Genomic DNA, 12,342 nt, shown 5'->3' with positions numbered 1-12,342 from the left:
GACACCATCCAGGACAAAGCAGCTAGCTTGACTGCCAACTCATCCACAAACAGTCACTCCCTCCACCACTGACACACAGTGGCAGCAGTGTGTACCATCTACAAGATGTACAACAAGGCTCCTTAGTCAGCACCTTCCAAACCACCACCACTACCATCTAGAATGACAATGGCAGCAGATAGATGGGAACATCACCACCTGGAAGTTCTCCTCCAAGCCACTCACCATCCTGACTTGGAAATATATTGCCTTTTCTTCGCTGTCGCTGGGTCAAAATCCTGGAACACCCTCCCTAAAAGCACTGAGAGTATACCAACACCACAGGAAATGCAACGGTTCAAGAAGGCAGCTCACCACCATCTTCTTAAGGGCAATTAAGGATGGACAGTAAATGCTGACCTAGCCAGCAAGGCCCACATCCCATGACTGAATAAAAAAGAAAGATCTCCGCACTTCTCTCATTCTGGCCTCGAGAATTCCTAATTTTCATTACTCCAGCATTGACGGCTGTGCCTTAATTTCTTCCTAAATCTCTCTGCCCCTCTCTCACCTTTTAAGGGACTTCTTAAACCCCTTGGAAGCTTCTTTGACCAAGCTTTTGGTCACCTATTCCAATTCCCCTTGATGCAGCTCAGTGTAAATTCTGTTTAATAACTCTCACATGAAGAGCTTTGGGACATTTTACTTTGTTAAACAGGCTATATGATTGCAATTTGATGGTGGTTAATCTTTTGCTGATCAAACCGATGGTTTGATGGTTACAGTGCAAAATTGGTGCAAGCTGAATCTTGCTTTTGCAAACCCAACAACATACTTCAAACACTACGTCCGGCACATAACGGTGGCAAATTCCATGTTTCTAACGCTAGCATTTCTTGAAGCTTTTGTGTGAAACAAAAGAATTTTGTTTCAAATTCAGCCAAATTATTAGCTGTGTTCTACCTTTGGGTCTTATAGTCAGCAGAGAGGCTCTTGTTGCATCAGCTTGGGCAGGATTCAACTCAAGTCACAGAGGGAGAAGTACAATGTTGTCATCTGCTCTACCAGCCAATTACTCAAATTTCTAACCATTGTTTCAAGACATTTTGGGCTCAATTCAACAGATCATTCTGATTTAACACAATTGCAAAATTGACTTTAATTTTATACATTAATTCATATTAGGATTCCACATCTCTCAGAAACATCTCCAAGTGCTTCCCGTGCAACTGATTACTGTTATTATGTAGGCAATCCCAACAGAAATTTTTACACACTAGGACCGTACAAAAAGCAGTAAGAAATGTTGGCAAGTGTACCAGAATTCCTTTCCTTTTTTTGGAAGTGTCATAGGATTTTTCACATGCACCTGAACCACTGAATAAAGAGATAAGATCTTGGTTTAACAACTTAATCAAAAAAAAAACAGGCCCTGCAACATAGTAGTATTTTCTGAGTTAAATGTGCACTCAAATCCTGGAACAAGGATTTTGACTCAGGCGTACTTAGATGCAATTCAGTTCTACAGAGTGCTTGTTGGAGTGGAGGTGCATGGTATGTAACATGTATCTCTGTAAACAATATATAAAGACAATACCTGAGTTGTAACAGGTTCTTTATAGGTTTAGCACGACTTCTAATTCCTTGTATTCTAGTTTTCCACATATAAAATCCAGCATTCCATTAGCCTTCTTTGACTTTTATGCACCTGGACCCCAAGTCCCTTTGGACCTCCACTGTTTCTAGCTTTTCACCATATAGAAAGTACTATGATCTACCTTTTCAAGTCCAAACTGGATGTTTTCACATTTACCAATATTGAAAATTTTGTCACAATTTCCCAACTTAGAGTCCATTAACAGCTCTTGTTAATTTTATACTTCCATCTGCACTGCTTTCAATATCACCAATCTTTATGTCATCAACGATTTTGGATACATAGTTTCCTATCACATCCTTTAAGTCATTAATAAATAGCCACTACTCGAGGCCCCAAAACAGATCCATGAGGGGTGCCCCAAGTCATATCCTGCCATTTAGGGTACTTGCTGATTGCTCTTACTTGCTAAAGGACAGGCAATCTACTGGAGAGGTGTGGAAAGAACAGAAACTTGCATCTATTGTGTCTTTCATGGCTCATGCCTGACTTTTTAGTCTCTGCAAATCGATGGATTTTGATACAGTTAAAATCAGGCCCAGTATGTCACAAGCAAAGAATTCTTTGAAGTGTAATCACTGTTCTAATGTAGTTAACACTGCAGTCAAGCTCCCACAATCAACAATGAGATAGTGGCCAGATAATATGTTATACTAATGCTGGTTGAACAATAAATATGGTCAGGACACTGGAGAGAACTCCAGTGAATTATTTCGAAATAATGCCATGGGATTTTCTACGTTCACCTGAGGAGGGCAGACAGGGTCTCAGTTTAAGATCTCATCTGAATGATGGCACCTCTAACTATGCACCACCCCCCTCTATACTACACTGAAGTGCCAGTCTGGATTAGGTTATCAAGAGTGGGACTTGAACTCAGCCTTCTGACTGAGAAGTGAGGCTGTTACCATTTAGTGAAGACTAACACCATGAAGAGAACAAATGGATTCTGCCTTAGTTATGATCAAGGTCGAAGAGAGTCAAAACCCAGTTAGCTGAAGGTTTATTTGCATGTGGCATGGCATCAACTGCTGTCCCTTAACACCATTATTGTATCGCATCAACACACTTCTCAGAAAAATATTAAGCCCAGGGAATGTCCAACCAGCTTCCGATGAAGCGAAGCAGCTCACTGGCTTATATTACATTTTTCTAGCTCACACTCTTGAAAACAGAGATGTCTGTCCATAAATCTAAGGATGCACGATAATGCTGGACTGGGGTTCTAAACGACGTTATACGGACTATGTGGCTTTATGATAAAAAAAATGCACTACATTTTACCGAGAGGATACTCTTGTTCAAAATGTTTTCAGAATAGTGAGAAAACAAGAGTGAACATTTACTGCACATTAGCCTGTGATCAAACAATAGACCCAAATTTGTACAGAATGAGATAACCTCTTCCTGACACGTGACTCAATCAAATCTGTGCACTGCTTTTCTCCACACCCATTTACACTAAGAAATGTTTCCGATCTAAGTCCAAAACAAATTTTGAGGCATGAAATTTCCATAATCACCCAGAAGCCATTATTCATCCATATTCCAATATAGATCAAATGTCTCTTCTGTACTGTGAACAAGATATATATGAACTAACTTCTGTACTGCATTCATTATTTTATCACAGTGTTAATTGTTGAAAAACACTTTTAAAACGTTTTATTAAATTTTGAGCAAGATCCATTGCAATTAAAAGTAATTTAAAGAAATTAATTCCTATAAACATGCAATTTTAAGAAGCAGTAATAATAAATGTTTCCTTTAAAACAGTGTCAGTGTTTCAGAAAGTAGCCTTGCTAACCTGTCGAAGTAAAGGGATAAAAAGTGATGTCTGTTTCTGGTTCTCCTGATAAGAACAGAGTAGTAAAATCTTAGTTAAAAGCTTATCCTTATTGGAGTTTAACAGCTCCAATCGAAAAAGACTGAATACAGTAGCAAAAAAATTATTAACTTTTTTTTGTACAAATCATGTGGAAATCATATACCTCATTGCATGTAACGTACACTCACTGGGGTCACTCCACACAAATCTAGCATACTTTGAAACAAGGAAAGTACTTTATTTTATTTGTTCGCGGGATGTGGGTGTCACTGGCTAGGTCAGCATTTATTGCTATCCCTAAATGCCCTCAGGAAAGTGATGGGGAGCTGCCTTCTTGGACCGTTGTAGTCTATGTGATGTGATGGAGTGAGTTCCAGGTTTTTGACCCAGTGACAAATTAAGGAACAGCGATATATTTCCAAGTCAGGGTGTTGTGTGGGGTTTGGAGGGAAGTTGCAGGTGGTGGCATTCCCATGCACCCTCTGCCTGGTTCTTCTGGGTGGTAGAGGTTGCAGGTTTGGAAGGTGCTGTCAAAAAAGCCTTGGTAAGTTGCTGCACTGCATCTTTTCGAAGGTGCACACTGCAACCATAGTATGCTGATGGTTCAGGGTGTGAATGTTTAAAGGTGATGGACGGGTGCCAACCAAGCAAGTTGCTTTGCTCTGGATGGTGTCAAGCTTCTTGAGTGTTGTTGGTGCTGCACTCATCTTGGCAAGTGGAAAGTCTTCCATTACACTCCAGACTTGTGCATTATACATCGGGTAGTTAGGGGAGTTACTTGCTACAGAATAGACAGCCTCTGACCTGCTCTCATAGCCATGGTGTTTATGTGGCGGATCCAGTCAAGTTTCTGGTCATTGCTGACCCTCAGGATGTTGGCGGTCAAGGATTCCACGACGATAATGCAGTTGAATGCCAAGGGGAGGTGGTTAGACTTTTGCTTGTTGGAGATGACTACTGCCTGGCACTTGTGTGACTGAATGTTCTGTGTCACTTATTAGCTCAGGTCTTGCTGCTTGTGGGAATCGACTACTTCATTAACTGAGTAGTTGTGCATACAACAGAATACTGTGCAATCATCAACAAACATCCCCATTTCTGACCTTATGGTGAAGGTCATGCAGCTGAATATAGTTGGGCCTAGAGCACTGCTCTTAGGAGTTTTTCTTTTATTCATCCATGAGATGTGGGTTTCGCTGGCTGGGCCAGCATTTATTGCCCATTCCTTCTCAAGGGCAACTAGGGATGGGCAACAAATGCTAGCCTAGCCAACGAACCCCACATCCCATGGATGAATAAAAAAGAACTCCTGTAGTGACGCCTGGAGCAGGGATGATTGACTTAATGACAACCATCCAACCAACGGAGAGTTTCACCTCTGATTCCCGTTGATTTCAATTTTGCTAGAAGTCTTTGGTGTCACACTTGATCAAATGCTCCCTTGATGTCAAAGGCAATCACTCTCACCTCACCCAGAATTCAGTTATTTTGCTCACAGTTGGACAAAATCTGTAATGGGGTCTGGAGTCAAGTGGTCCAAACTAAGTGTCTAAGCTGAGCAAGTTATTACCATGCAGGTACTGCATGATAGCACTTTTGATGACACTTTCCATCATCTCAATTATGAGGAAAAATTCCTTTTATATAGTAAAATAACAACTTCATATTGGAAGAAGTAAGGCAGCAAAGGAGGAACTGAACTTCTTAATATTAAAATATTTCTAATGGGAATAAAATACTTCAAATTCATTTACATTCTTGAGGTCATTGGGGTTTTTGCTTCTTCTGCATGTTTTGAAAATTCCTCCAACCTTTCCGTTATTCTACCTCCACAATAATTCCTTTCAATAAAATGCAATTATTGATGTGATTATTTTCAATTCTTGCAGAGTTGGAGACTCTCAGTATGGTTACAAGTTTGGAGCCATACTCATGTATAGTGATAACGTTAATCTCACTGATGGAGCCAATAAGCTTGAGTTTAAAATGAACTGAAGCTCTGGCATGTACTTTCTTTTGTTCATTTACATACTGTTGTTGATGTTGCCCAATGTTAGACAACGATTCACAAGTAACAGCCGAGGAACTGTAATCAAACCTCTTTCATTATTAATACCAGTATCATTGATCCCCAGGAGGCCCTACATCAGGCAGAACTACATTTGGTGTCATTTTTGATGACTATAATTTGTACTTGACCAAAGTCTCATTAACTTGCTAACTACAGGAATAGGTGTACTGGACTACAAATCTATTACTTGCTTGGAGCAATTTGTCTTTAAGTTATAGTTTTCAAAATATTTATGTTAGATTTCAACCAACATAATTTTCATTCATGTCTGTATGAATGACCATGCTTATTGAGCTATTTCTATTTTTACTTGTTATGGCACAAATGCTACCCATAACAAAATAATGATTATGGAATAGTATCAGAGATGGGTATCACTGACAGGTTAGTTGAAAGGTTTGTAGATTCAAACACACTTAAGGACTTGAGTACATAATCCTGGCCGAAACCTCAGTGCCGCACTGGGGGAGTTCTGCATTAAGAAATGCCATCCTTTGGATAACACATTAAACCGGTGCCTAAACAGCTTATTCAAATCCAACTTTGCCAACTCCACTGAAAAAGAAACATTGACTGATCACTCTTTTTTAATACTTTTTTTGTATGATTGGGGAAACAGTTATAATTTGATGTCAAAGTTAGCGATCCATTCAATGACTTCAGTGGACACAGTGTAAATGGCTGTGATGCCACCAGGAATTAATCTCTCAGGGTAGAAGTTAAATATGTGGGCGATGGTCCGACTTGGACAGCCACGGTCACAAGTTGAGTTGCTCCTCAGGTTCCACTTATGGAGCAAGTGGCCACATCTCCCCTGGTTCATCCTCAAGCAGTTAAGGGCTGTCTAGATTTTCCATGGAAATTTGAAACCTTGGGCTTCATCACTTGGATCAGTTACTAGATTGTGGTTGGTGACATTTGCAGTTATCCAGGAGGTGTGCCATCAAGAGATGGGGCTATCAGGTTTTAGGGTGTGCAGTGTATTCCAGCAGGGGCTATGGGATTTCAGATGAGGTCCCAATGATTCAAAGGCTGCCAGGCACAGTGTAGTAACTAGGTGTCAGCTGAGGTTCAGTTGCCTCCTAGTCAGAATGTTGTGGGTTCAAGTCCCACTCTAAGCTTTGAGCACAAAGATCGAGGCTGACACTCCAGTATAGCATTCCAAGCAATGTCTTGAGGTGCCATCATTCAGCTGAGACACTAAACTGAGGTCCTGGCTCCCCCTCAGGTAGACATAAAAGATTCCATGGTACTATTTCTAAGAGGAGCAAGGGAGTTATCCAGATCAATTTTTGTCCCTCAGAAAACATCACAAAAGCATATTTTCTGGTCATTAGCACAGTGCTATTTCTGGGAGGTTGCTGTGCACAAACCAGCTTTGTGTTTCCAACATTATTACAGTGTCTATACTTTTAAAAATACTTCACAGGCTGTAAAGTGCTTTGGAGCACCATGTGTTATGAAAGGCCCTATATAAATGCAAGTCTTTCTTTCTTTTTCCAAGTAGCCATTCTCCCATTGCAAGCCTAGATAATAAATACTAATGGTTCTTCTTTCACGAAGACTTTCAGCACTAGGTTCAATCTTCTTTACAACCAACATTAATAAAATTCTCACTTTATGCAAAAGATCACTGGATAAGGTCTGGAACAAGATTCCAAGCTAATTCTTCCCATAAAAAGCCCCTGGATACAGGGGCTAACTGTCGTACCCCAAACCTTTCCTCACCTAAGCCTCACTAACTCAGCAAATCGTGGATCAAACCTGGAAACTTCTGGCTATCCCTTTATCCACTAACCCACTAATCAAGTTTGCTCAATTGCCTTTAAGTCATGGTCTGCATATGTTCCTGTTATAATTGAGCCAACACTTTGGAAAAATCTGTTCAGTCCACAAATGATAAAACAGGTTGACAGATTAACCTTGTCAAACCATAAACAATGATGATCTCTAGCCCTCTGTGGCAACATTTGTCTCTGGAGAAGGTCATAAGCCACCTCATCAGATGGGTCTCAATACTGCTCAAATACAGCAATGATGTTTATTAACAGAACTGTTCTTGTCAGCTGTGGCTCAGTGGTCACATTCTTGCCTCTGAATTAGAAGGTCGCAGGTTCAAAACCCCCTCCAAAGACTTGAGCACGTAATCTAGGCTGGTAATTCAGCCCAGGGAGTGCTGCAGTGTCAGAGGTGCTGATTTTAGATGAGACATTAAGCTAGCTCCCATCTGCTCTCTTTGGTTAATGTAAACGATCTCATGGAATTTATTTCAATGAAGAGCAGGGGGTATTATCTCTGGTGTCCTGGTTGATATCTACCTTTCAACCAACATAACGATAATAGATTATCTAGTTGTTATCACGTTGCTGTTTGTGGGAGTTTACTATAGGCAAATTGGCTGCCACGTTTCCTCTATGGCAATAGTGACCACACTTCAAAAATACTTAAGTGGTTGCAAAGGTCTTTGGGACATTACGAGACCATGAAAGGCACTGCATAAATTCAAGTCCTCCTTTCCTTTTCAAACTGTCGATAACACTATTGACTTCAATAGCATTTCCTTAGATAAACTGGTCACTATGGTCAAACGCAACATGGACAGATTACAGATACCAGGAATCCTCACCGAGATCTGAAAACGTAACATAACTGAGCTCAAAATGAAAGTGTCGAGCAGCCTATGTAACTTTATAATAAGCCACGTATTTTTGCATTACATCTAAGAAGCCATGGGATATTGGTACCATATTTACTAAATTATTTCCTAAGTGATGCAAGGATTATTTTTGAAGAAAACTGCTCAGACTGCACGTGAAAATTAAAATAATGTATGAATTGATGGGGAGAATCAGGGCCAGTTTGACAATAGTTGCGCTTTAACATGAGTAATCATTTAATAACTCAGAGCTCTTTACTCCCTCCAAGATTACAATCATAATCCTAGAATAATTCTGAGTCACAGCATTACAAACATCACTGAATTTAATTTGTGAATCCTATATATTCCCACAGAGATTCAATAAATAAATCAGTTGTCCAGCAGTATCTTTAGAGTGGAAAAAAATCCTAAGCTTATATTTCTGAATGAATATGGAAAGCAATGAATGACTAATTCCGAGCTGCAAGTTGTGATATTTAGGCGGGTGAGTTTACTGACGAGAACGATTATGTATTTCATACTTTGTGACTAACACCACTGAATTCACTTTGCTAGCTTCACAGCTGGTATGAAATATTGATACAGTCACTGAACACAGTGAACAATGTAACTGTTAAAGCTTTTGGAAGATATTCTGAAGCTAACCAGGGCTGATGGTCTAGGGTGGATTCACATTGCAACCTGTTGTGCCAGTAAGGAAGATCTCCAAATTCAACCCTGTAATGTTTCCAAAGTATTGAATTTGAATTCTCTAATGCGAAGGTAAGATGTCTAGTTTTCAGATACTGGACTAAAAACTCATTCCCTGCCACAAGTACTACTAAATTGTCACCATATCCACGAGATGGATGAAGCCATCTTGAGATTTTGCTCCCCAGGTGATTCAGTCATGATGCATGGATCATTATGCGACTGACAGTCTCAGTAGATCACAGGCTCAGTGCCTGATGTGTGCCGAGTTATCTAATCCCAATCAGGCCAGAGGAATTTTTTCGGTCTCAGATTCTCTGCACTAGGTTTGGGGGAGGGAGTGATGGGTTTTAAATAAAAAGACACTTGGCCATAAATTCTGGCACTGAATGCTACCCTGAGAGAACTAGAGAACTCTTTAGCTGTGCCCCAGGGTCAGCTCAGTGAAAGAGTTGCCATGCTCACTGCCCACAGTCAAATGAAGAACAGTGATTTGGTTAGCTACCAGTATCCACAGACACTTTTCCCTCACCTTATACTCGCCTCCAGCATGAGTGAGACCCTTTAGGTGGTGAGATAATTGACAGGGGTTGAGGAGAAAGAGAACTGCAGAAATTTGAACAGGATGAGCACAGGAGCAGATGCTTGAACCACCTCAACCAGCCCCCCCTCGAGCCAGAGGAGCAGCGACTCTACTCCAAGGCTCTCCCGGGTTGCCGAACTCCTCACCCTGTCCTGGAGAGTACGCCTAGCAACCCTGCGGAGAAACCTCACTTCCGCCGCTTGTACCCGCAATCTTATCCTTTCGGTCATTACCCACAGTTCATGACCATAGGTGAGGATGGGGACGTAGGCTGACCAGTAAACAGAGCTTCATCCTAAAATTCAGCTCCCGCTTCACTGTCATGGACCGGTAAGGTGCCCGTAGAACTTCTACAGTCGCACCGATCCGCTGGTCAATCTCACTTCCCCCGCCATCACTCGTGAACACGATTCTGAGATACTTGAACTACCCCCCCCCCCCATCTCATCTGGAGACAACAACTTTTCCAGGAGAGAACCACGATCTCAGATTTGGAGGTGCTGATTTGCATCCTGGCCACATCACACTCAGCAGTGAAATGTGTGAGTGCATGCTGGAGATCACAGTCAGATGAGGCAAGAAGCACAACATCATCAGCAAACAGCAGATATGCCACCCTCAAGCCCCCAAACTGGATACTCTCCATGCATTGGCTGTGTCTTTGTATCCTGTCCATGAAAGTCACGAACAGGAGTGGAGGCAAGACGCACCCTTGGCAGAGTCCAATGCCCACCTTGAACGAATTTGACTTAATGCCAAGAATGCAGACACAACTCTCGCTCTACGAATTGAGGGACCTGATAGCATGCAGAAGTTATTCCTGTAGCAGCTCCCACAAAATATCCTGAGGAACGTGGTCGTACGCCTTCTCCAAGTCTACAAAACAGAGGTAGACCTAATCAGCAAACTCCCACGAACCCTCAAAAATCGGTGAAAGGGCAAAGAGCTGGTCCACTGTTCCGTGGCCAGGATGGAATCCCCATTGCTCCTCCTGCACCTGAGTTTCGACTAATAGTCCCCTCTCCAACACTCTGGCATAGGCGTTCCTGGGGAGGTTGAGGAGTGTGATCCCTCTATAATTGGAACACACACTCTGGTCCCCTTCCTTAAAGATGGGAACCACCAGCCCAGTTTGACAATCCAGCAGTACTGTCCCCGCCTTCCATGCAACATTGAAGAGGCGCATTAACCACAACATCCCAACATTGGCTAGTGCCTCAACATCTCCAGATGAATCTCGCCCACCCCTGCTGCCTTAATTCTACGGAGGCCTTTGACTACTGCAGCAACCTCAGCAACAGCGATACCTTCGATCTCACTGGAGGGTTCCAGCGCTGCCTCCTGTAAGGAGGGCATGTCCACTGGGTTGAGAAGTTCCTCAAAGTGCTCCTTGCACCTCTCAGCAATCTCCCCAGTTGTAGTCAGCATTTCCCCACCCTTGCTGAGAACAATTTGGGCTACATCCTGTTGACCCCTCCTAAGGCGCTGAATGGTTTGCCAGAGCAACTTTGATGCCGTTTGATCGTCAGTCTCCATTGCATCTGATAAGGACGCCCCCTGGTAGGCTCCCACTGAAGCTGTACTGGGCACAGCCCACTGGGCAGAGACCTCAAGGCCAACCTAGGACTCGCTGGAGGGATTACATCTCTCAGCTTGTCTGGGAATCCCCCAGGAGGAGCTAGAATCTGTGGCTGAGAAAAGGGAAGCTTGGTCAGCCCTGCTCAGTTTACAGCAATCCTCACCAGAAGTAGTGTGAAAATGGATGGATGGATGAGCACAATAGCAATATTTTTGCAATTTCCAAGAAGGCACCTTCTTCATTCAACGATCCATTTTCCCTATGGAAAACACTCTCTTCTAGGCTATGCTGCTTAACACTTTTCAGAGTACATTTCAAACTTTTGGCAATAAAAGTACTATTTCTAATTTGCAATATTAAAGTGTGTTCAGGAAGGAGTGTTAGATAAATAAAACAATGCCCCACAGAACTCAAAATCGCATAATACAGCTTTCATCATACTCTACAATATCTACAATCTGCATCATCATACATGCTGACTTGAACATATATTGCAGTTCCTTCAATGTTGCTGGGTAAAAATCCAGGAACTCCCTAACAGCTCCATGGGATTATCTTCACCACATGTTGCCCACGGGTCAAGGCCACTGTTTTCTGAAGGATAACCAGCAATGGGCACTAAATGCTGACTTTATCAGTAACACTCACCATCCCAAGAAGGTCCTTCTTAAACCCACCTCTCTTTCAGTCACCCCCTCTGAATGTCTCCTCCTTTGGCTCCCAACCCACTCTTGTCTGATTAAGATTCTGTGAAGCACCCTGGGACATTTTACTACACCATAGGCACAATATAGATGCAAGCTGTTGTTTCAACAACTCTGGGTGGTACAAATGCAACTTGTGCACTGATCATGCTGCAGTTCAGATGGAACAGTTTAATACAGTGGTGGCTCAAAGCTAAACCACAGTAGCCAAGAGAAAGACATTTATTTCTGTTTACTTTTTACGAGTATAATTGATGTGAAATACCTAAAGAAAATATACCGAGAGTTGCTCATGATAGTAAGGCAAATCTGCATTAACTGCATACACTACTGTATTGCATATTAACTCCATACATTATTGTAGCAACAATATCTGTATTTTAAAACCAAGCAAAAATTGAGATGTACAATGACTGTCAATGCAGTACATGGGTAGAGGTTAACCAGTGCTTTTAACCACCAATACTTCAGTGAACAAAATTTTAAAATACACAAACAAAGGAAGCATATTGGTTCAGGTCTTAGAAGTTAACCAAACCCAACAGTTTTCATTATCTAAAAAAAAAATCTTTCGGAGTCAACCAAATAAACC

At 41.8% G+C, this 12,342-nt stretch overlaps 1 protein-coding gene across 3 annotated transcripts in view; it reads right to left on the bottom strand.

Annotated features, from left to right (window-relative positions):
* Nucleotides 1–12,342, bottom strand: part of LOC121288878 (uncharacterized protein C1orf21-like) — a 219,767-nt gene that overhangs the window by 18,284 nt on the left and 189,141 nt on the right. The gene's annotated exons all lie outside the window — the stretch shown is intronic.

The sequence above is a fragment of the Carcharodon carcharias genome, chromosome 16 (assembly GCF_017639515.1).
Source record: "Carcharodon carcharias isolate sCarCar2 chromosome 16, sCarCar2.pri, whole genome shotgun sequence".
Classification (NCBI taxonomy): domain Eukaryota; kingdom Metazoa; phylum Chordata; class Chondrichthyes; order Lamniformes; family Lamnidae; genus Carcharodon; species Carcharodon carcharias.
This window is presented reverse-complemented; position numbering and strand designations above follow the sequence as displayed.